We start from the raw sequence: 27,500 nt of genomic DNA, 5'->3' as shown, positions 1-27,500 counted from the left end.
GTTATGATGTAATTATAAACTATGACGTGAGTTGAATACATCAAACCCCGTAAAAAAAGATGACAACATGCAGCGCACGGACGCTTTAACATTTTACATCGAGCGCTGGGCGCCACGCGGTGCGTCAGTGGATGACATTGGTGCCTCGCGAGAAGCGGGTCAGCAGTTTGGATCCTGGTTTGGCCCGTGGACCATATGTGGCCCCTCAAGTGGCCCGCCAAGTTATTTAAGTCTATTTTCTGGACATTTAAAGATTAATTGTGCTCTTTTATTTTGAAATTCTGTCACAAATGTCATTATTTTGACATCTTAATGGAACACCGCGGCCCCCTCCTGACCAGACTAGTGGCTCATTTGAGTTTGAGACCCCTGTTGTCTCTGTGTGACCTGCACCTTTCACCCTGAGTCAGCTGGGATTAGCGTCAAACCCCCTGTGACGCTCATGTGGCGGATACACCAGAAGACAATGAATGAATGAATGAATGAGTGAACACTTTTTCCCTCCAATTGTTTAACTTCTCTTCATGTTACAGCAGCGTAAGTAGAGCTTTGATTCACTCAGCTCGTCCTGATCGTTTACTCATCATATTAGGGGCATGTCTTACTGTGAAAGGGGCGTGTCTTACTGTGAAAGACGGACGTTTGATGGTATTTGTTCAGAAATATCCTATTTTTTTGTCACAAATGTTTCACATGAATGCTTCGCTAGTAGCTCAGTGCTAACAATAACATTGTGTCTGACTGAAGACGCTGTGTCTCAAAATGACCTGAACCATCACAAGGAAACAATTCTAACCCTAAAACCAAGGCTTAACCATTATGAGTTGTGAGGACGAGACAAAATGTCCAAAGATAGGTTTGAATCAAGATAATATGTCCTCCACAGACACACACACACACATTCACAGGTTACTAGCCTTCTTAGGACACTGCATTGATTTCCATTCATGTGAACAACCTTAACAAAGTCTTATCCTTAACCTTAACCATAACCACAAATCTTAACCAGTTCCTCAGACCCATTAGGACCAGGTTTTGGTCTTCATGAGGACATCAGTGTTTATGATGGAAAAATGTCCTAAAAGACATAACAAATACAAGAACACACACATGTTTGTACAGAGTTGTTAGTGAGGGACATTTCTCAGCCCCTTAACTTAACCCAGACCTAAACCCAACTTCTAAACCTAAAACCAGGTCTAAAAGCTGTCAAAGCCCTTTAAAGTTATAGGGACACACTAAGACCTAACCAACACCCAGGTTTGTGCGTTTGGTCAATTATCCTGAACCTGAACCATAACTACAGTTAAGTAAACTTAACCCAGTTCCTTCAGAAATCTGTCTTATTAGGACCAGGTTTGGGTCTCCATGAGGACTACAGGTCCTGACAAGGTCAGTGTTTATGACAGAGAAGAAATGTCCTAAAGAGGTGACAAATACGAACACACACACACACACAGCAGCATGTCGTCTCTAAGTTCCAGAGGAGCCTCGGGGTGTTGGATGTGGGCAGTGGTGTTGGGAGGTGGGGGTGCAGGGTGGTTATAATCTGCATGCCCTCTGCCATCTCCCATCAACGCAGAGCTCCTCTTCCTCTCCTGCCTCACCCCCTCCCTCCCTCCCTCCCTCCCTCCGCACTTCTCCTCCCATCCCTCTCCATATTTTCTCCCCCTGCATCTGATTAAGTTAACAATGTGGTGTTATTTGCATGCTGATTTCGCAGACCCCCACCCTCTCTCCCCCTCTCTCTCCCTCTCTCTCTCTCTCCTCAATTCTCTGACAAACAAGAGAGGCAGGATCAGAGTAATGTGATAGCACAGCAGCCAGCCAACGCAATCTGCCTCAAAGACCAGGTGTTCGCAATCCACCTCCCTCTTAATTCCTGCCCCCATCATTTCTCTTGTTTTTTTTTATTCCTGTTATTCTTCTCTTGTGCACTTCTTCTTCTTCTTCCTCCTCTCCTTCTTCTTCGTCTCCTCTCATCTATCCCTGGTGTGTTTATAAGGTTGTATTATAATCAAATCTGGAGCGAGGGAGGCCTGTCTTTTTTTATTAATTATAGGCCGCAGCTGATGTGAATGTATTCCGAAAGCATCTTCCAAATAGGTCGGCGGGTACAGTTTGCTATTCTTATCACATTTAAATGTCAACACGGTGCAAAGCCCTACAAATTAGTTCAGGCAGGCTTCAACCCCCATTTAACATTTAAAGCGCCATTCTGTAGGGCTCAAAGAGCGATTTAAATCAGTTTACACACACACACACACACAGAGACACTTATATACATACACACAGCACAGATAGCATTTCAAACTTCTCATTTCAACACAGACATTCAACTGCCAACCTTTGCCTGAGAGGATTCACTGCACCGGCGTGAAAGAGACGTGTGAAAGAGAGAGGGAGCAAAAAAATAAAGTACAAAAAAAAAGGGAGATTTAAGGCAACAGAAACAATGCATTAGCTTTTATGAATAATAAATTTCCCTGTCAATCCGCGCGGAAAAGATCCAGGTTTTTCTTCAGCATCTCTGCATACATTCATTGTCCGAATGAATAAATCAGAAGGAGAGGAGGAAAGAGGGGGGGGTTGTGTTCTTGAGCTCTACCCCATCACTGGTAAATAACAACAATGATTTGAAACACATCTGTTCACATGTAGTGCCAACGAAGCCCTATAGAGCCGCACCAGACAATGGATGCCGAGCGCTGTTGTTCCGCGCGCTGGCGGTGGCTGTGGCATACCAAACACACACACACACACACACACACACACACACACACACACACACACACACACAGACACACACAAACAATCGTAAAGTGACCAAGAGAAAAACAGTGGACATTAGAATCCACCACTGTATTATTCCTCTTTCAATAGGAAAAACTGAGACGACGACGACGTGAGAGCGACAAAAGCCGACACGACGGCAGGAATACACAATGTGTGAAGTTGAACACAATGAGCGAATGAATGAATTAAATATAAATTGAAAAACTTAAAGCTCCAGCGTCTAAAATGTAGGTAAAAAATAATCGTTGATGCTAAATGAAGTGAAGGCTGAGAACGTTTTACGCACTGAGCCTTTAAAGTATATGTTTTAAAGGGATAGTTCTAAAGTATAATATTATTGGATGTAGTCTGAAAAAAGAAAGCCTTTTGAATCTAAGTACGGGGAAATCGGTGACACATGATGTCATTGAAGTGTTTTTCTGAGGAGTTCATGTCTTAAAGGAAAGTCTACAGTATCTGTATACTGTAAATCCAACGCTTTTTTTCATTGTTAAACAGCCTTTTACGACTAAAACGTTGACTTTGTGACGTCGTTCACTCTCTCACACCAAACCTCATAGAGAAAAACAGCGATGTTCACATCGCAGCATAAAGGAGTTGTTGATCCACTGCTGCCTCCATCAGTAAGTTCAAGTGTCGTATTGTGTGACTTTGGTGTTTGAAATCTTGCGTTCAGATTTACCTCAGTGACACAAAGTGACCACACGAGGCAGCAGTGGACCGGCAGCTCCTGTGTCGCAGCGAGCTAAAATCAACCATTTTCTCAATGGGGTTTGGTGTGAGAGAGTGAGCGATTCACAATCTTCAGTTTCCAGTCAGAAAAGTCTGCTTAATGACCTGCAGTCAACAATAAAACACAAATACTGAGTCCACTTAACACTTTTGAACCTACAGACACAAGTCCGGGCCCTGGAGTCAGCGGCGATGTTCTGCCTGGAGGAGCCGTTTCAGAGCCCTGCAGCTGGAGATGTGACCCCCGCTTGTTAGGGAACCAGGATCCAGAAAAGCCCACAATCACAACCTTATGTTATCAAGTCTGTAAAAAGTTCTAAATCATGAGCCGGAAAACACTGATACACTCCCCAACTGAGCTCAGTCCATTTTAGTTATTTATTAACCGGGCTATTGTTACACTATATATGCATTAATATATATTAGGCAGCCTAATATGAGAACAAGAGCCAGTGTAGGGGTCACAGAAAGACTTGAGTATCAGCTTACACTTGCCCTATTACATCAGCATAAGTAACTGAATCCTAAGAGATAACTAGCTTATGAGAGACCCAATCCCTCTGACTGTCTTCCCTCTACCTCTAGGCTCGGCTTTGACTCTTTCTCATCCCGCTCACAGCAGAATGTTCTATGGGTGCGCCTAATGCGGACTCACTGAAATGTCAAAGCATTATATATCCTTTTATGCACAGAGTGGCCCCTAAGGGTTTAATTGACTATGCTGTAAAGTGAGTTTGAGAACCGCGAGAGAGCGAGATGAAGATGAATATGTTTCATTAGAGGGCAAACAGAGCCTGATGGCTGGAACTGGCACTGAGAGATGGGGAAGAGTCTAATATGGATGAAAAAGTACACTCATCCATTCACAGTTTGGCACCAAATGTATAAGCGGCGGCGATGTACAACTCCGCGGCCCGATCACCTTTCCGTGGATTTGCTCCGCTAGCCGTTAACACTGGGAGCCGAACTCTGTTATTTTTAATGGTACAACCAAGTGCCGATTCATGTCAAATAAATCAGCGGCAAATTTCTGTTCCTGACGGAGCCGGTGCAGATAATCATGAACTGCTCCGCCTTTATACAGCAGAGCTCGAGTCCGAAAGAAAGAAAACACACTGAGAAAGAGCGCTTGAAGACATGGACACGTTTTCACCCCCAATTACAGATGATTTGCAGAGTAAATCAGTGTTTCCTTAACTTTCTAGATGGGGACCAACCTTTTAAAGATGGAAAACTATCATGACATAGCCTGGCTAACACCAGATGTCTTCTGCTGGAGACGGTCCTCCAACCAAACGTACATATAGGTCCTTTCAAAACCAGCGTGGTAACCCTAGTGGTTAGTATAAGTTACAGCAACCTTGGGTGTGTCGTCCTTCAGCAGCTTCGGTGAGGTTCCCACCAGCAGTTCGCTTAAACCTTCGTATTCAGGGATTGGCCAAAACGACCCATAGTTACGTGTCAGTTGTAGGAGAAGGTGCTCGAACCAACAGAAGTAGATAAAAAATGCCGCTGTACGTAACTGGACAGACCTACAACCAATCACCACCGAGTGCCGGAAAACGTCTCAACAAATGTCTGGTAACGGCGTCGTCAAGAGACTCTGCGTGGCGAGCTCCGAGGAGCAAGTCGCCTAAAACGGACGCAACAACCAAATCGAAACACGGCCGCTCTTTGGTGGCCACCGTGTTGAAGCTGCTAGACGTCGAAAAATGAAATATATACCCTGGTTTACACAGGGTACCACTGGAGGTACACGAACCGCGGTTTGAGAACCACGGAGCCAGGCTAACCGTGACCCAAATCATGTTATAAATCATGACAAAAGCACACAAAGAATGTAAGGATTCTGAAAATGTGCACATTTGTTTGGTGGGGACCCAAAAAAAATTCTCCCGCGACCCATCTGTGGGTCCCGACCCAGTCTTTGAGAGTCACTGGTGTAAAGGACTGTTGATACCCGCACAGATGAAGTGAGTTCAAACAAAAACGAGCCATGCTAATGTTACAGAATCCGAGAAAACGTCGCGTTCCTTTAAGTCAAAGCAGAAAAACACGAGACTCATGTTCATGTTTTGCAGCAGTTTTTGAGAAAAGCAGGCGCAGGTGTTGTCATCGATTTGTACGAATGATACCCAACACTGGAAGTTCTTGTTCTTTCCTTCTTTTACAGTTTCCCACCCTCCCTCCCTCCCTCCCTCCCTCCCCTCAGCCTCTGTCGTTCTCCGAACCAAACAAGGAGGGAACGAGCTTCCAACAACTGTCTGGCAACTTCAAATACCGATCAAACAAACAACAGAGCAGGAGACAGAAGAGGAGAGAGGAGAGAAGAGAAGGAGGCCCCCGCTACTATCCCGCGGCCTTCGTTTACCAATTACGCTGAGAACCTGCTGACAGGTGGGTTGTCACAGTGTCTGCTTAGCCACCCAACTCCCCTCGTCTTCCTCCTCCCTTGCCTTCGACATCCCATCACGTCCCGTCGCACAGTCTTTTAGCTCGCGCTGTGAAGAGGAAGCTCCTCACGCTCCTCCAGGCAAACGAGGGAGACGAGAGCAGAGGAGGAGGAGGAGGATGAGGAGGGGGACGAGGAGGAAGAAGACGCTGGAGAGTTTGGCTCCAAGAGAAACAGAGAGAGGAAGAGAGAGGCTTTGATTTTTGGAAACGTGACAAGACAAGATGTTGGAAAGGTTAGCGTCGTCTCACTGTGATCTCGCACACGCGGTAGTTCCACAGGTTTTTCAGGAGCCTGTGGGGACATATGAGTTCTTACAGAGCCTCAACCTCAGGGGCCTCAAACTCAGATGAACCGGGGGCCAATGAGGGGTTTGGGTCGACATGAGCGTCAAATCATATCACTACATTCCATCATTATAACGATATTCATGATGAATAGATGATATCACTTCAAAGTAAAGAGTGTTTGTGATGATATGGAAAGCCAACAAGGTCACAATTAAACACGTGGAAGCAGAAATTAAGCTAATACATAATTAAATTTTACAATTAATGTAATAAATTTAAAATTCCAATACATATAAGCTATAGCTAACTAGGAATCATATTTACTTTATATTCTACTTCCTCAGCAACTTAAATTAGGGCTGAAATAATAAACAATTAATTGCCAACTATTTTGGTAATCGATTAATCAGTTTTTTGTTTTTTTTCATAAATAAAACCATGTTTTCAGCTTTTTTCAGATTCTAAGATGTGAATATTTGCTGGTTTCTTTTGCTCCAAATAATAAAGAAATCATTCAAACTGAATCGTTTTGTGTTTGTGGACAAAAACAATAACTCATTTCCAGGTTTGAGCAACATTTTTCAACATTTTCTGACATTTTACTACAGACCAAACGATGACTCGATTAAACGGGAAAATAATTACCAGATTAATCGATGATTAAATGGTCGAGGAGTTATCGGGGACTGAAGGTTTGACTTTACATTCTCCCTTAAAACCAGGTAAAACTACTTAAAAATGTTGAACACCATCTTAAAGAATGAGTTTTAAATATGAGATTAAAGTTGTTGGGTTTTTTTCAAAACTCCATAAAATGAGAAGTCAACATTAATGAGTTTTTTGTATCCAATACAATCACGTGTCAATTATTATCTTCATTTATCAATTATTTGTCCATTAAATTGTCAGAAAATGCTGAAAAAGCTTCTCAAACTTAACAATAACAAAGTTCTCCGATGTCTTGTTTTTGCCCACAAACCAAAAAAAAAACAAAAAACATTTCTTTGCTCCTTAACAAAGAAACGAGAGAATATTCACACTTAAGAAGCGGGAGAGAATCAGAGAACAGACTGAGAAAGTCATCACGACACTAACTGTCTTTCTGTCTTCGCTTCCATGTGATGGAAAACTTCCAGGAGGTTCCTCTGTCGCACCGTCTCAGAAACTCAACCACCCGGCGAACACAGCGGAGACAAAATATTATCACAACGGCTCATTAAAGGGAACGGAGACGAACAAACAAAGCAGCCTTCACCGCGCTGTCACCGGGAAAAACTCCTGCGTCCAAACTCACGCTGGTGACAGGGAGGCGAAGGTGTCTCCCTCCCGGCGGCGGCAACCGCGGTTTGTGAGTGTTTTGACTGCAGTCTCTATTTGTTCTGTGACAAATCTAAAGTGTGTGAAAGGCCGCGGCGCAGCGGAGGACAGAATCAGCCTCTGTTCTTCTTCTTCTTCTTCTTCTTCTTCTTCTTCTTAGAGAGGAGGTGAAACTCTCACTGCTGCCGCTGTGACTCAAGCGTATGATTCACATTTCACACTTTTTTGCGTACTTACTTTGATATCCTGATATTTAACATCAGAGTGAGCAGAGTTTCTTCACTGCAGCCGGTAAAAGAGTTAAATGAGAGTGTCCATGGTTCTCAAACTGTGGTGCCACACGTACGCGGAGCTGAGGACTTTCGATAATATAAAGTTTTAGATCTGGTTTTGTAACATTAGCTTGGCTCTTTAATTTAACTCACTGTACGTTTTTGTGTTCACCTGTGATTCTCAAAGACTGGGTCAGGACCCACAGATGGGACATAGGAGAATGTTTTGGGTCCGCCCCCAAACAAATTTGTACAATTTTCTGAATCTTTGTGTTAAGATTTGTTTCTATATAATTAAAATAACCATTGGAAACTTTGCACTTGTCATGATTTATGTAGTGACTTGGGTCACGATTAGCCCAGGTCCACGGTTCCCAAACTGCGGTATGTGTACCACCAGTGGTACGTGAGCTGATGACGTCACAAGAACTCCCAATCGCTCATAGAACGTCTCTGTCAAAAGACAAACGTCAGATTTGGACAAATTTTGATATGTGTGCACAGGATTGTACGCTCTACCATCAGAATAATTTCCATCCAGATCTAATCCAGATTACAGATTTGGCAGGCAATTTTAATGTAACCAGGTTGAGTCCCATGTGTGTTTATCTCAGGATGAATTCGTCATGATTATGTAAGATGTTAAAAGCTACAAGCAGGTAAAGTTCTATACACCCCTCCCCCTCTCCTCTGTCCACCATTTTTCCTTTCACCACAACCTGTCTTGGCACATTTCTGTGAGATTTCTTCCTGTTAAAAATGAGTTGTTTTCTCTCCACTGATGCTTGTTGTTTCTCTGCTCTCTATAATACTGTAAAGGTTTTATAATTGCATTGAATTAAATATAGAGATCCAGAAAGTTCTTCAGGATCCAGTGGATTAAAAATGCTCTCTTAAAGACCTTGTTCCTTGTTGAATTATAAAAGTGAACAGTGAAGTTAGTCGTACGTTTCACTCTGTAAACTCTCTCTCTCTCTCTCTCTCTCTCTCTCCTGTTGCTGAATTCTCCATCACTTCACCTTGATTTGAAGCTATAGTCTGTGCAGTTTAATCCCATAGGCTGCCACTGACCCGGTGAAAGCACGGCCACACCTACTTACCAATCCCCCAGTAATTAAAGAAGGCCCGCACCATGTCTAAACCTCTCTCTGTCTCTCTCTCTCTGTCTCTCTCTCTGTTGTGTCTGCGCAGCAACGAGTCCTTAAGAAGCTTAAGGCTCATGTACCTGTCGCTCTGTACATGCGTGTGTGTGTCCGTGTGTGTCCGTGTGTGTCAGTGTGTCCGTGTGTGTCCGCGTGTGTGTGTGTGTGTGCAGTTCAGAAGCAGACAGATTAAAAGAAGTGATTGGAAAAGTGGAATTAGCAGAAAAAAAAATAATACCTTTTTGCTGCTTTTGTAATTACTGCAGTTTACCTCTGTGTGAGCGCTGATATTAAATCCCTCTACACTTTAAGGAGTGACATTGACCTCCAGTCTGACCAAAGCCATATCCTTAATCTGAACCATGACCAGATTAGGCCTCTAACTAACAATTATAATCCCTCTGATGACGTTTCATGACCGTTTTTGTAGTTCCATTTCCAATAAGGGTTATTTTTCATTTAATAATCTAGATAAAGTCCATGTGTCGATTAATCTGTCATTTATTTATTTTATTTCAATTCATCGATTGCTTGCAGAATCTTAAAAACTTAAAAAACACACACATTTTTTATCAAAATAACTGGTAAATCATCAAAATCATCAAAATCTGAGTCCTAAACTTAACCACTTCTGCCTCATTAGGACCAGCTTTTGGTCTCCATTCATTTAACCAAACCATTAACCCTTAACTATAATTAGTTAATGGTTAAAGGTGCAGTGCATAAGGTTTGGAGGTTTTTGTCGTTTTGTTGATTGTTGTTATTCGGCTTGTTTGGTTTCCATGACAGCAGAGGACATTTAACCTTAAACTTTAACTTAACTTAACCACACAATATGTCTTCACCTCAAAATGAACTCATCTATGTCATGAGGACTTGACTTTTGTCCCCAACATGAGATGTAGGTCCCCACAACATGAGGAATACCTGCACGCACACACACGCACACACACGCACCGTGACCAAAAAGTGAACCCAGCACTCAGAAAAAACTGGGCCAAACCATATGTCCTTCTTCATATTTTGGGATCAGACTAATTCATTTTGATGATAGCATAAAAAATGATGTCTTCAGAAAGAAAGAAGAGAAAAAAAGAAAAGAGAGAGAGAGAGAGAGAGAGAGGGAATGTGAAGATGGAGTAAAGTGCCACGGGGAATAGATGAGATGAATCCAGGTCTTAGGAGGAATAAAAGAGGGCTGAACTTTAACAGGATCAGCATCCAGGGCAACATTACACTTTCTGACAGTGATAAAATGATGTGTAATTAGGGCAAAAAGCACTAAAAGCAACTTCACATGTACTTTTTTCTCTTTCTTTTCTCTTTCTTTTCTTTTCCAGTTCATGTGTGTGTAACTCGCTGCTTTGCTTTGTGTGGATTCCCAGGATGGCACGAGTTGAAAGAGACGAGAAGAGAAAGAATAGGAAATGGAAAGACAGAGAGAGTGTGTGTGTGTGTGTTCTTTAAGAGTGTTAAAGTAAATCATTAAACACACACACACACACAACACACAAATGTATGGCTTAAAGGTATATTATGTAGAATACTAATGTCAATGTGAGATGAGATAATTCAGTTGTTTTGAGGCCTGGTTTCGTAGCGTCGTGCGACACTGACGTCGATATCTTAAGCTTTTTAACGTTGACACTATTGTCACAACATACAGTGACTGCACTTCACTTACACTGTGATTGTAATTTCAGGCACTTTCAGACCTTTTTTGTGGATTTATTCACTTCATTCTTGGATTTAATGTGCTCCTGACATCACCTAACTGCTCTATTGTGTTGATATCAAATTAAATTTCCTAAAGTGATGTTTGTAGCTCTATTTCACGGTTAGACAGCCTTTTTATTTTAAACAGGAAACTGTGGTTTGTGATGCTTTGTAAACCGCGTAACCCCCTCACGACGAAGTCCACAGAGAAAATCTGTGATTTTACATCACAGCACACAGGAGTTGTTGATCCACTGCTGCCTCCATGAGTAAGTGCAAATGTATTATTTTGTGACTTTGGCATTTGGAATCCTTTCTTTAGATTGACCTCAGTGACACAAAGTGACCACACGAGGCAGCAGCAGCAGACCAGCAGCTCCTTTGTCCCCCGCAAGCTAAAATCACTGATTTTCTTTATGGGGTTTGGTGTGTGAGAGTGAGTGGTTTACAAACTTTGGTTTTTCAGCAGGAAAAGGCCATCAAATAATGAGATAAATCACCATGAAGGTGCAGAGGTCTGTACATCACACTTCACACATAAACTACCCCTTAAGTTTGTGTTATCGTGTTATCATTAACCTCTGATTTTGTTCTGAGAGATTCCCACCAACCATAAAAATAACGTCCATATAGTCATTTATGAAAGTGAATAAATGCTGTATAAAGGTGAGATAAAGCAGAATTAAAGAATATGTTCCTAAACCTTTCAAAAATCTTCAATCTTTCAAAAGAGCCACCAACTTTGGCTTTTTTTAACAACTTCCTGTGTAAATCTTTTACCACAAAGCTTAATAAAATGAGATTACAGTCGTTATTTTAAGAAATAAAGCAGCTATTTTTATATCTTTTGTTTAGGTCGTTCCGCAGCTGTCGTGAAACAGGAAAGAATCGTCGTGTTTCGTGAAGCGACAGTAAAACTATTGTTTAAACGCCAGAGTTACCAAATAATAATATAATATAAATGAATGTATCCTGTTTTAAAAACACTGATAATGAGTGTTTTTTACATTTGTTTGCAGGAAAGTCAAACGACAGACAGTGAAGATTGTCTTCTCTAAATCTCCAGTCAGTAAAAAAAAAAACATAATTGTCTTTCAGTTGACAAGAACTAAAAATACAGACAATAGCTTTGAGATGAACGCAGGGTTGGGGGATGTTTTGTCCTTTAGCGGCGTGTTTTCACTGCACTTTCCCAGCTCGTACCAGTGACGGCAGAATAAACGGATATGTGAATTAAACCCCCATTGTTTTTAAAGAAAAAATAAGATTTGCTGCTAAATTTAGGGCCGCAGCTCTTGTTCCCGCCTCAGTGTGAAAAGAATGTGCCAGTTAGGTTGTGTTTGTGTGTTTTATTTTCCCTCCTTTTCCCCGCTGATCCTCCAACGACGACGACGACGACATACTGTACAATCTCGTGTTGTTTGAACAAGTGTGAGTTGTGCGTCTGTGGGAGCCAAGGCAAGGAAAATCAAATAAATAAAACAGAAGACTCATAAACACACAAGTATAGTTCAGCCGGGCGATTTTCGCAATTAGAAAAGACACAGAAATAATTATTCTGCAGCGCAGTCAGTCGACGTGTGCGGAGTCGGCGATGCACGGATCACGTGTTTAATAAAAAAAGGTTAATCAGTTGTTAATCAGAGGATTAATAACTTGTTATTTTCTTTACAAACCATTAAAATTATGCCATAAATATTTAATGTTGATAGGTCTGTTTTTTTGTGTCAGTGAGTGTGTGTGTGTGTGTGTGGGAGTGACAGCGCGGGGGGGAAGCGGGATGCAGGCACTGATATGTGCTTGATGATGCAGCGCAGACTGAGCTACATCCAGGCATTAATGTGCATTAATCATGCTTTGGTGAGGACAAATAAATTCATTCATGTTTATTAATGCAACCTTGGAAAAAAAACAATACATTTTTACATTATTCACAGATTCCACATTTGATGAATATGTGACGGACGTCTCTGAACCTACAGGTCGACCGATATAAGGACGATAATTGATGCCACTGTTGTTGGTGCATACAGGATATTTGGCCCTTTCTCTGCAGCTGATAAAACACAACTGTTTAATGATAAAAATGCAACGCAATACAAAATAACCTCAGTAACCAGTTATTGACCAACTGTAGTGCAATTACATGCAGTATTTTCTACATATACACAATATAATTGGCAAAATATCAGTATCAGCTGACACTGGCTGCTGTACACTAACATAGAATTATAGTTAGCAACAGCTACAAGCTCTTTGTGCTTTACATTAGTTTCATAATATGTCTTAGAACTATGTTATTAAACTGCATTTGTACCTATCAACTAACCAACTCTGCAAAAAAAAATGGACCAACCAACCAACCTAACAATTAACTCACCAACCAACTCACAAACTGACAAATTGGCTAATCAACCAACCAACTCTCTCACTAACCAAACAACTAACACACCGGCCAACTAATTAACTCACCGACCAACTCACTAAGTAATTAAAAAACTGACCCACCAACAAAACAACCAGTGACCAACCAACTCACAAACTGACTAACTAACCAACCAACCAACAGACTCTCACTAACCAAACCACTAACACACCGGCCAACCAATTAACTGTTGTTGGTTGAACTAACATTCAACCAACATTCACGAAATGGCTTACCATCCCACCTACCAACCAACTAACTAACTCACCAACCAACTCATTGACTAACCAGAACACTGACTCACCAACAAACAAACTCACCAACCACTCACTCAGTAATCAAACAACTGACTCACCAACAAACCAACCAGTGATCAACCAAATGATGAACTGACTAACAGAATGACTAAATAAATAACTAAATAAATATTATGGGATGTCAGAGTCATGAAGCCAGGAGCAAAAGTTCATTAATGTGTAGGGCGGACGTGGATGAAGTGAGTGTGTGTGTGTGTGTGTGTTTCCTAATCAAAGCAAAAACAAATATTGCTTTTCATTCGCTCCGTTTGTTTGAATGAACATAGAAACATTCCCAAAATACTCATTCCCAGCTCAGATGTAATTAAATTGTGCCTTTAGTGAAAACATGCAGTCGTTCTCCAATTAGTTGTGTTTTTGTTGTCGGGTGAAGACGGAGAATGGCGGTGGGTGCGCCCCAGGCACCTCGCTGTCCCAAAATGGAAGTGTGTCTTGATGGGTGGGTTTGTGTGTGTGTGTGTGTGTGTGTGTGTGTGAGGCTGATTGCACAGGGGAGGGGAAAAAAAGTGTTTGCAGAGTTGTTGGATGATTTAGTGATTTGATGATATTTTATAAATATAAAACGACTTGAATGTACAATGACTCTGACATGAAAACAGCTACATATAAAATGACAATGTGTGTTACTTGTCCAGTGTAAGACATTTCACTGTTAATTACAGGCTAATAATTACATTAACATTAACTTTAACACGTAATTACTGTGTCATGTACTTCAGTAACTTCACAGTTAGTTATGAAGTATATATGTATATATACACATATGTACAGTATTTCCTGTAAAAGTCATGTATACAAAAGTAAAAATAAAACTTCCTGTAGGAGCCACACCTGCAGTCATTTCAAAATAAAAACATTGCGTTTTAATTGTGTAAATTATCACAGTGAAATCCTGTTGAAATGATAACGATGCAGTTTATTGTGAAACTCACACTTAGAGTCTGTGAATTCCTGGGAATAATTTACAGTGTTGAGTTCAGAGAGTGTATCAGTCAAATTAAATACATGTGTTTAATTTATCTTTCTCATGTTTATGTTTCAGCTCTGGGTTTAACGTTTGGGAAAAGAAGGAAAATCACAGTGACATTTCACCACAGCCACAGTCCTGAAACTGAAGCTGAAGCACACATGGAGGTCTGAGCTACAGGCCCCGCCCCCCTCTGTGTGAGCCCCTGACTGGCTGATCAGCCTGTCACTCATGAGTCCTATTATCATTATAGTCCATTTCTTACAATAAAACTTTATTTAAAGTTATATATATATATATATATAATTAATTTCATATTTTATGATCCTACGACACAGATGCTTGTTCTCACCTCATAAAATCTACACCTACAAGTCTACGAGGTCTGAAAGAACATTCATCACTTCATGTCGTCGTTACACAGCTGTTTTCAAAAGGAAACTAAAGTTTAGTGACAACTCGCTCTCACCAAACCAAACTCCATGAAGAACATCAGCGTTTTTAGCCCACGTCGTCACAGGAGCTGCTGGTCTACGGCCGCCTTGTTTGGGAAAGTGTGAGCCACTTATTTAAAAGTGAACGACATTATTCCAAACACTGAAGTCACAGAACGACACGCGATGAATGAGTGATGCGTTTGAACTCACCGATGAGGGCAGCGGCGGATCAACAACTCCTGTGTGCCAGGGAGTTTAGAAAAAACGCTGCTTTTCTCTATGGGGTTTGGTGCAGGTTTACAAAAGCCGCACAAACTTCCTGTTAATAAAACGTTGTCTGACAGCGACGGTGTAACGAGGTGTTGTGAACTGGCCCTAAACGGTGGCTTGAATCCGGGCCAGATTAGATTCTGTCAGACAAACAGCTCTGAGAGAACAAAAGACAATGTGGGAACATGAGCTGAAAAAGACTGTGGACAATTTATGAAAAATAACCTTTTGTAAATCCATCTTCTAATCATTACTCTCTCTCTGTGTGTCTGCCTTCCTCCATCTTAGGTGCCTCTCTCTCTCTCTCTCTCTCTCTCTCTCTCTCCCTCTCCTTCTTTCCCTTTGTCTTAAGCTCCAAATTGTGTTTTTATTGAAGGTCTACAGGGATCGCTCGGCAAAATGTCATCCATCAAGCTGTCGATGAATCCATCCTCTCATTTAATGATCAGTCTACCTGATATGCATTTTTACATGGCTCCATATACCTATAATGGGAATCAATGGAAAGCAAATAAAGGGCTTGGAGCCTCTGTGTGTGTGTGTGTGTGTGTGTGTGTGTGTGTGACGGATGGATGGATGTGGACGCCGGGTATTTGTCAATACACACACACACACACACACACACATGCAGAGCCCTGTTCTTAACCACACGGCTTTGTCCTATACACGGCCGGATAAATGTGGCTGCACAGGGTTAGAGAGTGGCTTACATGTGGATCCCACTACATTCTCAGCCTTGAAAAAAGACAGAGAAAGAACTAACGAGAGGAGAGGAAGAGCGGAGAGAGAGAGTGAGAGTGAGCGATTGAGTGAAAGAGACAGAAAGACGGGAAAAGTTGGAAGTGATGACGGCGGCGAGGAGATAAAGAGAGGAGGACGATTAATGAGAGAGGATGGAGGGAGACGGGGAGCACTGTCCGTCCGACGCGGTTTCAGTTAAATACAGATTTCATCGTATAACTGGAGAAGAAGGAGGAGGAAGAGGAGGAGGAGGAGGAGGAGGGAGGGAGGGAGGTGGTGCGTATGGCGACCGGTAGCAGCAGCTCTAAAACACATAACTTTTTTTCTCTCTCTCTCTTTCTCCCGCGCCGGAGTGAAAATCAAATATTAAAAATGACAGGCCTTATAAGTGTGCTGAGTGAGCCCGGGTCACGCAGGGAGGGAGGTGCGGGCGGCTTGTCAGCTACTATCTGTCAGGGCGAATTAGAAACAATCAGGGCCGAGTGAAAGGGAAGGTGATTGTTATTAAGCGGCGGGGCCCGGCGAGCGGGCGCCCCAGATGTGGCCGTGCATATAAAAGAACAGGAAGCCGGGCGCTTTAATTCAGGAAGCGAGCGAGCCAGCCAGCAAACGGCCACAAAGGAGGGGGAGGAGGGGTGAGGAGGGGTGACGAGGGGGTGACAGAGGATATGAGGGGGTTGGGGCGTCTTGTTGCTAATATGCTGGAAGTTACTTTGATAACACATTAGGCCTTTAGAGAATTGATGGACGTTTTTCTTTTCCTTTTTTGTCTCCTGCTCATCCATCTCTGTCCGTCCCGCTCAGGGAAGTCACCGTTAGAGAGAATCTACAAATCTAGATAAGCCCACATTAACACACACACACACACAGTCTGGTTTCCAGGACTTCAGAGGACACCAGATGGACGTACGTTCATTTCCTGGAGACTCTTCACCTGAAAATACCATCATTTACATTATGGAGACATGAGTTTTGTCCCCATAAGGAAGACAAGTCTCCATAATGTGAGTGTGAACACAGATGTATGTCCCCACAACATAAAAGTAATATCTGGAACACACAAAATGTACTTTCCATGACTTTGGAGGACGTTACTTTGACGTACATTCACTTCCTGGAGTTCTCCCAAACACACGTTTGAACATCTATTCTTCTCAGGACTCGTCTGAACAGACCGAAACTAACCTAAACCATCACCAAAACTTAACACCTCAAGTTCCTCAGGAAATCAGGTTCTGCCTCATTAGGGGACCAGGTTTTGGTCTCCATGAGGACGACTAGTGGTCCTGACAAGGTCAGTGTTTATGACAGGGAGAAAAAATAAAAAGGTCCTAAAGAGGCAACAAATACAAAGACGTGAGTGAGTGAGTGAGTGAGGGAGGGAGGAGCAGAGAGACAGACGAGCCCATATATCAATTACAACTTGATATCCTGAGAGGACGATGGGACGGAGCGGGACGCAGGGATACGTGTGTCTCTGTGTGTGTCTCTGTGTGTGTGTGTGTGTGTCTTTTCTTTTCGTAATCATCTAACAGTCGCTCGTTGTCTCGTCCCTGAGCTGCCGTCAGTGTCTCTCTCCCTCTCATCTCAGCACACTGATGGACACGGACATGACTGGATTTGGACTTCCCGTGTCTCATGTCATGTTGCGTCTCCTGCACCTTTTGAAAAGCGCGAGGACTGCGTTCACGTCACCACTCAGATCTTTAGAGTCTTTCATGTCTGTGTAGACACAGATCATGTGATCAGTCCGTTCAGATTGGAGTCACTTTTAGAAAAGTGGTGTTTTCTGCGTTTGGTCGCACAGATTTGACGTTTCCTGTTGTTGTGAGAGGACGGTCATGTCTGTGGCAACATGTCTGATAACAATACTGATCGGAATTTGGGAATTTATGCAGCTTTTTCGACAGTTACGTACGTGTTTAACGTTGCTGTCATCAACCTGCAATGACGGATGTACGGTGTGACATCTTCGGTGATCGCGTTTTAGTCCGACTGTTTCACCTAAAATGCTTCCTGGATGCAGCTACTTTTCCAGGCTTTACCAAATTAAAAGTGAATTAAAAAAAGAAAATCTTTCATGAGGCTCTACTCAGGTCGCTGTGACATGAAATTATGTTTTAAACCGAAAAACAAATATTGTGCCTCGTTTTGTCCTCAAACCACGTCTGAATGTGGTTTTCGGTGATCGGATCTGAACCAGGTCTATGAGACATGACACATTAATGTCCTCAGATCCTACAGAGTGACAGTTTGCTGAAATAGAAACTTTCCCTGTGCGATTCTCTCAAGAAACGTCTTCATACAAAACAAATGACTCTAAAAGCTCTAATGTATATATGCTATACACTGAAAATGGAGTAGAAGAAGAAGAAGAAGAAGAAGAAGAAGAAGAAGTCGTCTTCGTCTCAGGAAATGATTCAGGAATAGATTCTAACGTCCGGCGACTGCGAAACAGTGAAAACGTACACAACAGAGAAGAAACTGAGAGTGAGGGGAAAAAAACCCTCTTAACTCTAATAACTCATTTGACTGTGTTGAATGACGATATCTGATCACATAATTAAAGGATAATGAAAACACTAGTAAAACCAGCAGCTGGCTTTATTAGAGAGACACAAGTCAAGTGGATCCATTGTTTCTTAAATACTTTCACTTAACACTAGTTAAGGTGAAATCAATGGGACAGAGACAGCAGTTGTAGAGTTAAGAGTTTCTTTCATATCCTGCTCTTGTCTCTGTGCTTTGATATCTGTTGACTTTGTAGTGAGACGTTTCCTTAAAGAGGAAAATATCCCTCACTGATCATCCACCAGGTGGAAATCAAGCAGTCTTGTCACATCCTCTCTCTCTTTCTCTCTCTAGTGTCTTCTTTTTTTTTTTATCGTCGTGATCACTCGCTTTAGCGCTCGCCGCCGTCTCCAGTTTCCGCCTCGCAGGTTCTTTTCCTCTGCGCCGCCGCTGCTGACGTAGCGACGGAGGTTATGGTGTTAAACGGGGAGCTGCTAAACGTTCCCCAAGGTAATAACAAGTCGGTGTATGTACAGCGCCGCGCGGCACGGCGGCGGCACGGTGGCGGCACGGCGAGTTTGAGCTGAGTGGCAGCAGCAGTGGGAGAGAGAGAGAGGGTGAAAGTGGAAGAAAAGTGAAGATATAAAAATAATGAGCAGACAGCGAGGTGAAAAACACGGGAAAGGTGCAACAGGAAGGAGCTGGAAATTGGCTAATTGCTAACAAAGACAATTAGATTCTTTTTTAGTAACTTTCAGCCCCATTTTACTCCGTTTATTCACTCTTATTTTATTAATAACACTGATACATCTTCATGGACACTTTACAGAGAATTTGACTAATCCTTCAATTTAATATGATTTTAACATCACAAGTGTTATAATGTGAAGATATCAAACTACATTTGAGTGTGAAAACCCACTCTTTTTCGCTTAGATAAGTGATAGATTAGTTGTTTTTTTTAAGTGTGGTACTAACACATCCTAAAATATCTTAAACATATGTTTGCACCTTTATCTCATTATTAGGAAGCTTTTTTTTTTTAACAGAAAACTGTGGTTTGTGCTGCTGGGTGCTGTAAACCAAGCGCTCTCTCTCCCACACCAAAGTCCATAGAGAAAACCAGCGATTTTAAATCACAGCACACACGAGCTGTTGATCCACCACGGTGTCCATTAAAAGTTCAAATGTGTTATTTCGTAACTTTGACATTTTAAATCTTTCATTCCTATTCACCCTCAGTGACACAACATCACCACACGGGGCAGCAGAAGACCAGCAGCTCCTGTGTCTCTATGAGCTAAAAACGCTGGTTTTCTCCATGGGCTTTGGTGTGGCAGAGTTACCGCTGAGCAAACGTCCGTTTTCTGGTCTTTTTCCTGTCTTTCATGCTTTCATGCTTTCATGGGTCATAAGACTTTAATTTCATTGTACTTGCATGATGACATGCACTTCACAGGTTTGTTTTCTTACAATAAAATTTGAATGATTGTCTTTTCTTTTTAATTCAGGCGTCAGGAAGACATGGAAATCACTCTGGATTAAATTCTTCATTAACCACTGATAACATTTTGTGTGATTTATCGTGATATTTTTACACTTCCTATGTTCCCGTATCATCATGTCAGTTACGTTTGAAGTAATAATCACTTTTCAGGTGAGAGACATTTAAATTCCTCCTCTCTGACTCGACGTGACACAGACGGTTATTTGTAGCGAAGTGTTTTCTTGAAGTGTCATAAACAGTAATGGAGTTGTATCGTACAGCAGATATTATATTATTATAAAGAGCGAGCGTGACCTGAATCTTTCTGTTGTTTAAAAAAAGAAAAAGAGAAAAGTAAAGGTGTGAAAAATATGTTGGAGAAAAAAAGAAATTCAAACGTGAAATTACGAATGTTGTGGGCGGATGGAAATTTGCAATCCAATTCAATCGCTCCTTCTTCTTTTTTTCTATGAGGCCAAATCCAGGCCACGTCTAAGATTTCACAACGATTAGCGAGGGAGGGATGAGGAAGGATATAGAGATGTACCAGAGCAGCATTAGCCATTAATCACCAAGGAGGCCGAGAGAGGCAGAGACAGACAGACAGAGAGAGAGAGAGAAAGGGAGAGAGAGAGAGGGAGTGATAAAGACATGGCCTGGCATGGACCTACAGCCCTGCAGATGTGGGGCTCAGTATCAGTTTCGTGGGGGTATTTTGGAGCGGAAATGTCTCCATCTCCATCATAATTCACTCAAACTGCTCACTCTCCTGCACCAAAGTCCAGAGAAAATTAAGTGTTTTTACATGAGGAGTCATCGTTGATCCACTCCTGTGTATTTGACGGTATCCCAGTGGCATATAATCCAGATTCAAAATAAGATTGAGTGTAAAAATCTCAAAATTCCCCCCTTTTAGCCTTATTTTAAGTGACATTTAAGGGTTTTTTGAAGCGTGGCTGACACACAGTCAACACCACCTCTGCCTACTTAAGTCTATAATATATTAAAACCATGTTAATCTTGCTGTTCCAACAGGAAACATACGTTTAGCTCTGCCGCACCAAAGTCCATGGAGAAAATCAGTGATTTTACATCACAGCACACGGGCGTTGTTGATCCACTGTTGCGGCCATCATTTCATTCAAACTTAGTTATTCATACTTCTGGGTTTGAAATCCTTCATTCTGATTCACCCGAGTGACACAAACTCACCACACGGGGCAGCAGTGAGACCGGCAGCTCCTGTGTGTCTGTGAGGTAAAATCGCTGATTTTCTCAATGGGGTTTGGTGCAGGGTTTTTTACGACTTCACGTTCCCGTTACTTCCGCAGCCATTCATGATAAACACCGAGCATTTTGTGGCACAGTAAGTCACATGTTTTGTATCCCAGCAACCCCACCCTCCATGCCGCCACCCCCCCTCCCACGCCCTCCTCCTCCTCCCTACACGTATTCCTCTCTCCCACCTATTTTTATTTTATTATTTTTTTTCTGTACTATGAATAAATTTTGTCTGTCCCGGACATGAAAATGTCAAATACCTAAAATACACCTAGGCTAAATAGCATATTAATTTTTAATGCCTGCTCATCCTATGCTGCTATTCTCATATCAGGCCTGTCTGCCAACAGCTGTTGCTGGCTCTCTGGCTGGGAATTTATCATCCATCTCGCTAAAGGAGGGGAGAGAGAGAGAGGGAGGGAGGGAGGGAGGGAGGAGAGAGGAGAAGAGAGGAGAGGAGAATAAAAAAAAGAGAGATGGGAGACATTGTTCAGAAGACGAGGAAAAAAGGGGGGGGGGGGGCAAGCGTACGGGGACAGATCTGTGTTTTCATGGATCCCTAGCTTGCGTTTATATCACCCACACCTCGCAACTTTCTTTCTTTCCTTCTTTCTGTCTTTGATATACGAGTGAGATTCAATTACACTAATGCCAAACATAAATTGTTCCCGATTCCTTCGTTCCTATTTCCCTCTCCACCCCGTTTCACCCCCCCCACACACACACACACACACACACACACGCCGCAGCGCTACAACAGCGCGAGCCTCCTCTCGTCTCCTCTCCTCTCGTCTTCACTCGTCTCGTACATAAAAAAAATATATAAAAAGGAGGAAATAAGGAACAAAGTGGTGACATTGACGCTGGAGGTAGTGACATTGGAGGAGAAGCAGGGGAGCGACAGTGAGACGCGTGGAAGCGGCGTGCCAGTGTGGGTGTGGAACGCCACCCATGTGCGTTTTTAGGTGGCATGTGGTGGATGATTATCATAGATTATCACAATCCAGATTGTTACAACTTCTGTGTGTGTGTGTGTGTGTGTGTGTGTGCACATAGCGAGCGGTGTACTGTAGCTGTGTGTGTGTGTGTGTGTGTGTGTGTGTGTGTGTGCGTGTGTGTGTGCACATAGCGAGTGGTGTACTGTAGCTGTGTGTGTGTGTGTGTTTTGGTTTAAGTCGGAGTGCCTTTGGGGATAAGACTAAATGGTGAGTGAATGACGAACAGTTGGAGTGTGTGAGCGTTTGTGTGAAGCAGCCGCGCGTGTGTGCGTGTGTGTGTGTGTGTGTGTGCGTGCGTGTGTGTGTGTGTGTGTTCTGCCATCCTGACAGTGTGAGAAGCAAATACCGTACAGGGTTTAAGGGAAAAATGTGAAGTGTGGGGCCCTGAATGAAAACATGGCTGCCAGTGGAGACACTTTAAAGCTCCAGTATGTGACATGTGTGACTTCTAATAGCTCATGCAGGGTCACACTGCTCCAGAAACAGAAGAATGTTTCCAGAATACTCAATCTCTCCTAAAATGTCACAAACTGCACCTTTAATGAAAGAGTCAACTTATAAATCTGTGTTTCCTGCTTTATCTCACGGTTACACGTGCTTTTACAACAGGAAGCTGAAGTTTCCTGTTGAAGCCACTTCGTAAACCACACCAAACTCCATAGAGAAAATCAGTGATTTGAGCGCGTGAGGACACAGGAGCTGCTGTTTGGTACGTTTGTGTCTGAATGAAGGATTTCAGACTCTTAAGTGACAAGTCGACACGTCTGAAGTGAACGATCGACAACTTCCTGTGTGCTGTGATGCAAAGTCGCTGGTTTTCTCTATGGAGTTTGGTGAACTTCCGTCCCCTGTGAGAAAAGGATGTTGCAGACTTGAGCCCTCATTCAGCCACACTCAGATCAGTATGTGAGCTTACCTTAACACCCCAACTGCATAATGGAGTCCAACCTGTCTGTCAGGATCAACGGGCCTCGCACTGTCACCGTGGAAACGACACCTGGAAGCAGAAGAGAGCGGAAGAGAACGATTAGAGAAGCAGAGGTGACAATGAAATATAGACCAGAGGAGGCGGAGAGAGGACGGTGGGACAGCGTGGACGACACAGTGTGACGTGTGGACGGGAAGGAAAAGATGAGACGGGGCAGCAGCGGTGGAGAGGAGGGGAGAGGAGGGGAGAGGAGGGGAGGTCAATGTCGAGATGAAAAATCTAACAAATTCAGCGAGCGACGCCGCAGAGGTCAAGGGAACGCAGCCAGAAAAAGGTTAAAGATGAAATCAAAGCTGGCTCGCTGCGGTGCCCGGAGGCACAGCTGAAAATCTATCCCTCCAAGGCAAGGCCACCGCTGACGTGAGGCAGACAAGAAGCTAAATACTGCACGCCACTCGGGGATCTTTCATTTTCAACCGATCAATAAGGGCTTATATTTATCAGGGCCTCCGAGCAGCTGCCACGTCTGACAACCTCCACTTCATTTTTGCGCTCCTCCCTCCTCCTCTTCTTCTTCTTTTCCCCCTTTTCTCCTCCTCCTCCTCCTCCTCTCCACCCCTGCACGCCAAATTGAGACCCATCGACCATGAAAAGGGGCAGAGATCCTGGATTGCCATTAACCCCCTTTGTATCACTGAGACTGTGTCGCGCACACACACACACACACACACACACACACACACACGCACGCACACACACACCCTGGAGATATAATTCTGCTAAAGGTCTGTCGCCCCCTTCTTTAAAGAAACATGCCTTATTATTACGGCCTTGGCACCGACACCAGGCACCTCCTCATGTCTTTTGTCCCTCAAGCTGCCCACTCCACACACACACACACACACACACACACACACACGCACACACGCACGCACACACGCACACACACACACACACTGTACCATTCCGTACGACCAAAAATTTATTTCATGAGAGCAAAAAAACTATCAAATTATGACCCGTAAATCTGAGGCGGTGGATTGGGTTAAAAAAAAAAAAAAAAAAAAAGGTGGATTTTTTTTGGGGAGTTAAAATAAGTGTCTGTCTAATCATCTGCACAACAATATTTGCTGTGAGGCATTTCTAAATAGATTATCGCTCGTCCATCTGTGTCATCATTGATTTATAAAGCACTAAGCCGCTCGCAGACTGAGAGAGAGAGAGAGAGAGAGGGGGAGAGAGGGAGAGAGGGAGGGAGAGAGAGAGAGAGAGAGAGAGAGAGAGAGGGAGAGGAGCCGGGGCCTCGCTCTGCTCTGCCATCGCCGTTAAAGGGGCTTCATGTCGGAATCAGGGGCAACGGCAACGGAACAAGCGTGGCGCTCGTCTAACCTCCCCTTTAATCACCAGGCAGAGAGAGAGAGGGAGGGAGAGAGAGAGAGAGAGAGAGAGAGAGAGGGAGAGAGGAAGTGAAAATAGGACGGGCGTATCTGTGTGTGTGTGTTTTTTCCTAAAAGGGAAGTATGAATCCAAATTTTCTGCATCTCTTTTTGTTTGGTGGATACAAAGAGACTGGGAGGAGGAGGAGGAGGAAGAGGAGGAGGAGGGGGGGGAGGAAGTGCAGGAAACACACACACATAAACACATATGCAAAGACACACATGTGAAAAAAAAAAAAACAAGGGACATGATTAACATATGAATGCTATATGCAAATGTTAGGAAGAGAGCAGATGTTGTTGCATTTAATTGACCTATATGTGAATTGCATCCAAACCTTTCACTGTGTTTTCTTCTGAGTCCACAGTGAGTACAGTTTTTTTTTTGTATTCTCGTGCCACTCACACACACACAAGCACGGCGATGTTTAAACATAAAGAGAGCGATGAGTCCGAGAAACGCCAATAAAATAGAGTCAAAAAACTTTGTCCAAAAATAAAGAGCATAAATATGTATAAAAATGTAGTTACATTACATTATATTGTCTAATACCGTGGTTCACGCGAGCTTCCACAGGAAAAACTTTGAGAAGCACTGGTTTAGGCGTAAAGTTAAAGGGATAGTAAGTATATTAGTGTTTGTATGAGGTGCCAGCAGGGACACAATGGAAGAACAAACAGATTTTAGTCACTTCACAAAAGGCTTAACCAGTAAAAACCTACATCAGCTTAAGTATTTACAGCTTTAGCTCACTGTTAAACAGCCTCTTCCTTCGCTTTGTAAACCACTCGCTCTCCCACACCAAACCCCACAGAGAAAACGTCACATGTGTGATTTTAACACAGGAGCTGTTGATCCTCAGTGACACAAAGTGACCACACGAGGCAGCAGCAGACCAGCAGCTCCTGTGTCCCCGCAAAGCTAAAAAAGACGATTAAAAAAGTCATGTTTCTTGTTGGTAAAAAGTGTGTTGAAGAGTGAAACATATTCTTAAAATACCGTGAACTTAATCTGACATAGATTTTTTTCATTTGTGTAACTTCATATAACAAAAAAAACATGAAACCTTGAACTTTGTGTACTAAAATGAAAGTTATTAAAAGCAAAAGCTATTTAATTTGACAAATCTGATGAATATTTTTTAAAAAAAGGTCAATCCCATTGTCCAGGTGTGATTTGAGGAGCACATTTTCTTTGCCTTCTTGTAATTATAATTGTAAGACGTGCTATTGGGGCGACATTGTTGGTGATAATGAAACATGCGTGTGCACCAGCAGCTCTTCCTCCTCTGTATCATGTCCACTCCGTGCACAAATTACATCCTGCAAATCCCTCGAGTGTGAGCGTGCAATCTGAATACTGCACAGACGACGAGAGGGAGCAGAAACGCCGCCACAGACGGAATCTGACGACGCTGATTGACTTTTTTAGAGCTAATAGTGGAATAATTGAGTGTTTTTATTTATTTACGTGGTATTAATATCTTTACTGTAAAGACCAGGTTCTGCCTGGACCTTTAAGGAGGACTTTCATATGTGTTCTGTGGGGGTTTGGAGCGGAAATTCCTCCATTGTGTTTATGAAAGTCAAAAAATCAACTTGGTTATGGACGAGGAAAGTGAAGTTAGCTTTTTAACATAAAGAGTTTCAGTTTCTGACTGAAAACTAAAGAAAATTGTCCAAACTGCTCACTCTCCTGCACCAAAGTCGTTGTTGCACTGCAGTCAGACTGATGCTGCAGCTCACGATCATTTCAGCACTTGTTTGGTTCAGAAAATGACAGAAAATGTTGAAAAATATTGATCAGTACTTTAAAAACCTCAAAATGACGATGATTATTCAGCTTTAATGATTTTTTTTTGTTCCATGGATCAAAGAAACAAGAAAATCTCGTCTCAATAAAGACAAAAAAAAACTCAAACCGATTTGTCGATGATGAAAACAGTTAATGATTCATTTAATAATCGATTAATGTCAGACAAAACCCATTATTGTCATTATTTAGCCTTATTTTAAGGGACAGCTAAGGGTTTTTGAAGTGTGGCTGACACCAACAACGTCTACTGAAGTCTATAACATATCAAGGATATGTTAATCCCACTGTTCCAACAGGAAACATAGGTTTGTAACCATTCTCTCCAATGTGGTATTATTAATATCTTTAGAGTAAAAAGCAGAGACTTTTCTCTTGTATTATTTGACACCATAGGCCCAGATAGAAAGAAGGTGTTGTCTGAGAGTCTGTTCATTTATCAGCTGGATTTTACTCAGCAGGCAGCGACACAGATACAGAGAGAGCGAGAGAGAGAAGAGAGAAGAGAAGAGAGGAGGAAGAGGAGGGAAAGTCACACATTTTACACTGCAGTGTTTGCATGGGTGAGCCATGAAAAACACAGATGCTATTTTCATCTGGGCCTCAGCCTCTTTCTTTCTTCCTTCTTTTCCTTTTTTTAAAAAATAAAAATTCCTCTCTCTTTCTCTCTCTACACCAGCAACACTGCCACTGTCGCTGCTGCTGCTGCTGCTTCAGCTGCTGCTTATGCTGCTGCTGCTGCTGCCGCCAATCTTTGGGAATGTCATTAAATTGTATTAAATAGCCTTTTGTCCAGGGGGCAAGGACCACCCGATATATGATAATACATTAAGGCCTCAGTGTAAGAGCAGCCACTGAGCCGAGACCAGCTTAAGAACAAGCACGGTGTGTGGGTGTGGGTGTGTGTGTGTGTGTGTATATTTGTTACCTCTTAAGGACCTTTTTCTCTTCTCTCATAAAACCGAGACCAAAACCTGGTCCTAATGAGGCAGAACCTCGTATTTTCCTCAGAAAGACGTGAAGAGCTAAGATTTTACTTGTGGTTAGGTTGAGTTTAAGATAAGGCATTAAAATAGTTAAGGACACTATCTAAGTATTTTTTTAAATGACATGAAGGCAGAAATGTGTGGTTTTATTCTTTATTCTTACTGAAAAGTTACAGATTCATTGCTT

General features: G+C 42.6%; 1 protein-coding gene across 4 annotated transcripts in view; it reads right to left on the bottom strand.

Annotated features, from left to right (window-relative positions):
- znf536 (zinc finger protein 536) overlaps nucleotides 1-27,500 on the bottom strand; it is a 317,559-nt gene that overhangs the window by 169,100 nt on the left and 120,959 nt on the right. For all 4 annotated transcript variants that reach the window (XM_058629151.1, XM_058629152.1, XM_058629150.1 and 1 more), the window contains one exon: nucleotides 23,067-23,147. The gene's annotated coding sequence lies outside the window, so the exon portion shown is untranslated. The remainder of the gene's footprint in view (nucleotides 1-23,066; nucleotides 23,148-27,500) is intronic.

The sequence above is a fragment of the Solea solea genome, chromosome 5 (genome assembly GCF_958295425.1).
Source record: "Solea solea chromosome 5, fSolSol10.1, whole genome shotgun sequence".
Lineage (NCBI taxonomy): Eukaryota > Metazoa > Chordata > Actinopteri > Pleuronectiformes > Soleidae > Solea > Solea solea.
The sequence above is the reverse complement of the archived record's forward strand: the minus strand, read 5'-3'. Positions and strand labels throughout refer to the sequence as shown.